Genomic DNA, 5,417 nt, shown 5'->3' with positions numbered 1-5,417 from the left:
ACTTAGCATCGTACGTTGCCCGAGAAGGGGTACGATGCGGCTTCATACCCTTAGAGGTATGAAGGCAGAGGACATATGCATTGCATTCATATGCATTCATTGAAGTGATATTTGCAGATGATGTGGTTTTATACCCCCAGAGGTATGAAGATAGAGTACCTACACATTGCATTCCTATGCATACATTGAAGTGATATTTGCAGGTATTGTTGACGCAGGGAAGTGTTATAGAACCTACTGTGGTTGTTCGAGGAAATGAGATGGTATTGGTTATAGTGGGACTACTGAGTTCTATATCTACAAGCATTTCTGATTTTTTATTGTGACTCTTTTAAAATGTTGATGAATTCAATTTGTGGTTTAAATATCTCGTCAGAACAATTAGCTTGCTGAGATGTTTCATCTCACTCTTGCATTACTCAATGCAGGTGCTTGTTGCTCATCAAGGGGAGTGGGAAGTAGCAGCACATCCACCTTCATTCTCATAATAATGCTGCCCAGACGCAGCCATGATTTAATTAGAAACTTCTTGTCAAAGGATGTTTGTTTTTAACTAGTCGTGCACACTGATTAATTCAGTTCATGTTGTTATGGTTGTCTTCCCATTGTTAGCAGATTATTAATGTCTTATATGTTTTCTTATCATGATATCTATTTATACTTTGTTGCTTCCCCCGTTTATGCAATTTTCAAAGGAGATGCTGTCGAAATTTTATATATGAATATTAGATGTGTAGTTTAGTAGCATTCTGGGGTGTTTGTGGATCCCGAGGTGTTACAGTTGGTATCAAAGCATAGGCTTTAGATTCTTGGCAATTTGAAGATAAATTTGACACACTTGCACATATAGGAAGGGTATGGGTTCAAATATCTTTGATATATATTAATGTCTTTGGAGTGCAGATGACAATAGTTTTACCCCTCCCTATTCCTTTACGGTGATGTGGTAAGTTGTTTATGGCTTAATGCTTGATATAATTTATTTCTGAAATTTTGATATTGTTTTATTAATGCGGTAGATATCGCTGGTCATTGGTGAGAATGAAGTTGTTATTATGCTTGTGATATACAAGTATGCCTATGTTGTTTTCACCATGTTTTTCAAGGTTGAGTTTTATTACAATAATATTGTTATATATGCTTGATTGTGGATGTTTCTAAGAGGAGTGTGAATTGCGTGTTTTGGGGTACATGGTAATCATCAATTTGAATTTAAGTTGTTGAGCGGTTGGTGGATAGCTCCAACTATCATTGCAAAGAATGATTGTTTATGTTGAGAAACCAGTTTTGAAAGAAATGAATATTGGTACTTTATATGGATTTTTGGGGGAAGTCTTTTCATAGCCAGAATGGCTTACATGTCTCTCTCATATTGTGTGTTTTAGTTGCCACAAAGCCTAGATGTGGTTTAAAGTGGTTGCCTGTTAGTCATACTAATTGTAGAATAAATCTTTGATTCTCTTGATCCATTGATTATGTATTGATACATTGAGGATCTGATGGTTCCCTTTTCGATGCATGCTTGTGGAGCCATTTTTTTAGACCACCTATCTATTGGTTTGAAGGAAGTCCTTGCCTAGCCTAGAGTTGGTTGGGTGTGGCTAGTCACCTATTCCTAGATCATGTGGTGTTTACATCAGCTTAATATGTTTGTCAAATGTGTGAAGGATTAGGGGTTATTATTATTGACTTTGTATGTCTGGTACTTTGAGTGCATCGTATGATAGAATGAAATGTAAGTTTCTGAACTACAGTAGATGAAGACTTATATTATGTGTAGGTTATCCTTACTAGTTGGATATTTTTCTTAGTTGAGATGTTGAATGAAGTATAGTGACATGGGTTAAGCAAGTATTGTGTTGTTGTTGGGCTATCAGTGCTCTATGTAGAGTTTTTGGCATTTCTTCGATGAACTATGCCGCACAAGATGTTATTGGCTTCTTTTGGCTTTATTGCTCCATTAGTTCTATAGATTTTCTCCCTTTTGGTGGGGTGCAAGGAATGTTAGATTACATGATTATCTTTTCATGATGGCAAGAATAAGGTTTAGGAAGATTAGGAGTTTTGTTCCAATAGAACTACTTGTTTCATAGTGCTTTAAGGTGAGGTGTTTGATCTTCTTATACATTCGTCGGGTGTAGATGTTTCACCATTTAATTAAAATTAATGGTTGAAGTTGGTAAGGGTTGTGCTTGGTGCATATTACCCCTTCATAAAAGAGTGTTGTCTTAAGACATTGATGTTGATGTATAGCTGCATCCAAATTTGATGGTGTAAAATTGGAGTGTTGATTGCAACTATGACATGCTTTGAGCTTCATTACATGTTGTTTCATGCTTGATGTCAGGTCGTGTAGTTTCCTTAGACAATTAGTCCAAGGTAGAAGTTCTTGTGTTAATTAAGACCAATAATGGACCCATGTTTTGAATTGTGGTGCTATATGGGGTACCTTGGGTGTTTTGCTTGGAGTGGCCGAATTTGAGGTCGAATTCTTTTTAAGGGGGGTAGAGTGTAATATCCCAAAAAAAATGTTGACCAAAAGTTAATCTCTGGTGCGTGGATGAGGTAAAGGGTTGTGGCCATTGAATGCAAAGATAGAAGTCATCTGAGGCGTCGTTTCTTTCTCCCACAAAAAACCCTAGGTGGCCACCCCTTTTTTTCCCTTCACCCCCCCCCCTCTTGGCCGCCACCCCCTTTTTCTCCCCTTGGCTGGACGCCCCCTCCCCCTATGGCAGCCATCCTCCATTGCTTCCTCCCCCAAGATCTCCCCCTACGCAGCAAGGATCGAGAAAAGGAGGGGCACGTTGAATTGAAGAGGAAGAGAGGATCAAGGAGATGTTCTTCCCCATCTCCTCTTGAAGATTTCTTGGGGAAACCCTAGGTATGGATGAGATCCTTGTTCCTCCCTGTAATTATAGGCTTTTGGAGGTTGTGGATCATGGGAATTAAAGGATTAGAGGTTGGATTTGATGTGGGGTTAGGTTTTGATCTCGAATTTAGTTTTCTGCAGAATGGCAGATTCGACAGTTTCTGTTCATGCCAGTTTTCCGTAGTCTTAGTGGCCTCAAAAAAATAAAAAGTCTATGTATGAGTCGTAGATAATTTGTAGATCTTTCCGTGGCCGCGAAGAACACCTCAATCGGACATCCGATCAGAAAGTTATTGCAGTTTTACTATAGCAGTTTTTCAGTCTCATAATTCTGTGCAGAATCTGTTCTCTTAAGATTTAGGCAATTTTATCAACAGAATTAAACTGTGGGTTGGTAAAAGAAGTTGTAGATAATTTTATAAGCTTTCCAGATTGTTAAAGAGTGCATTCATATGATTTGTGAAACTCCAGTTATGTTTGTTTTACTGTGGTTGTTCCTGTTTACCTGACAAAAATGAGTGGGTCTGTTCACTGGTGGGTTTCATCTAGTAAATGGCCGAATTGGCTCTTCCAACTATGGAGACTTTTGTAGAGGGATAAAAGTTCTTACTTCCAGCAGAATTTCATAGTTTTTGGTTCAGCAGTTTTGGAGATATCGAATTTTAAAGTTAACCATACTGCTGTCTAAAACAGATTCAGTCAGTTATCTTGTCAGATGTTTTAGAACTTGTAGACGGCAGAATTTAATTATCTATTGAATACTGAAGTTGTAGAGTATTTTGTGTAGATACTCCTAGAGTATTTGTTTGATATCACCGTTGTTTTAATTTTAAAGATACAAAATTAACAAACAGCGTTGCTGCTATATGGCATGTGGTTCAGGGTGGGAGTCTTTCCACTGGGTCTTGGTTTCAAGTGTAGGAGTGTTTTGTTGATTGATGGCAAATGTTTGTGAAATATTTGTACTAAGTTTTATGCCCACTAGCAGGTGGCTACACTCCAGATCATGTCTAGTACATTTCTTCTTCTTCGATGAAGGCACGTGAATGTAGCGGTGGTTGCTTCCGTTCTGACCTGTTATTTCTATCGCCTACACTCTAATATTCAGAAGTATCAGATTCTTTCATAATTGGACTCTATGGTGATGCTTTACTTGCTTGCATTATACTGATGCTCAATCATATATTGATGATGATTATGATTTGAGTATGACTCATGAGATTAATTCACACCCCTGAAGGTAAATGAAGTATTATTTGAGGTTGGTATTGTATCTGAAGGTAAATGAAGTATTATTTGAGGTTTGTGTTGTATCTGAAGGAAGTGAAGTTTATTGATAAATGTAGCATGCCATATACATTGCATGACTCATTTGCATATGAAGTTTTGTCGTGACCTATGGTCCGACCGTACCGGTACAACTTAGCATCGTACGTTGCCCGAGAAGGGGTACGATGCGGCTTCATACCCTTAGAGGTATGAAGGCAGAGGACATATGCATTGCATTCATATGCATTCATTGAAGTGATATTTGCAGATGATGTGGTTTTATACCCCCAGAGGTATGAAGATAGAGTACCTACACATTGCATTCCTATGCATACATTGAAGTGATATTTGCAGGTATTGTTGACGCAGGGAAGTGTTATAGAACCTATTGTGGTTGTTCGAGGAAATGAGATGGTATTGGTTATAGTGGGACTACTGAGTTCTATATCTACAAGCATTTCTGATTTTTAATTGTGACTCTTTTAAAATGTTGATGAATTCAATTTGTGGTTTAAATATCTCGTCAGAACAATTAGCTTGCTGAGATGTTTCATCTCACTCTTGCATTACTCAATGCAGGTGCTTGTTGCTCATCAAGGGGAGTGGGAAGTAGCAGCACATCCACCTTCATTCTCATAATAATGCTGCCCAGACGCAGCCATGATTTAATTAGAAACTTCTTGTCAAAGGATGTTTGTTTTTAACTAGTCGTGCACACTGATTAATTCAGTTCATGTTGTTATGGTTGTCTTCCCATTGCTAGCAGATTATTAATGTCTTATATGTTTTCTTATCATGATATCTATTTATACTTTGTTGCTTCCCCCGTTTATGCAATTTTCAAAGGAGATGCTGTCGAAATTTTATATATGAATATTAGATGTGTAGTTTAGTAGCATTCTGGGGTGTTTGTGGATCCCGGGGTGTTACAAATTGTATCGAGTGGGGCAAGAGTCTTGCGAGACCGTGACAACCGCGTTTGTGTCACGGCCGCCACCGTGTATTGGAGGGAATGAGGCTCGCGTCGTTTCGGTCGGAAGCTCGATAGTGGAGACGGCGGGGAGCGTTCGAGAGGAGCCGGAAGCGGAGCACCACTTGCGTGTGGAGAAGGCCCGTGGCTCTCTACAGAGTTACTCGACCGAGGTGCTTGGCCCTTGTATGGGCTTCCCTTTGCGTAGGGGCAACAACGATGATTAGTCAAGACCTTGCGTGGTTCCGGATACCTCAGTAAAAGTACCAGCGTCATCCACGAGAGTTTGCATCTCTACCTTGCTCTTTA

Source organism: Zea mays, chromosome 4, assembly GCF_902167145.1.
Source record: "Zea mays cultivar B73 chromosome 4, Zm-B73-REFERENCE-NAM-5.0, whole genome shotgun sequence".
NCBI classification, from domain to species: Eukaryota; Viridiplantae; Streptophyta; class Magnoliopsida; order Poales; family Poaceae; genus Zea; species Zea mays.
Note: the sequence above shows the minus strand (reverse complement) of the source record.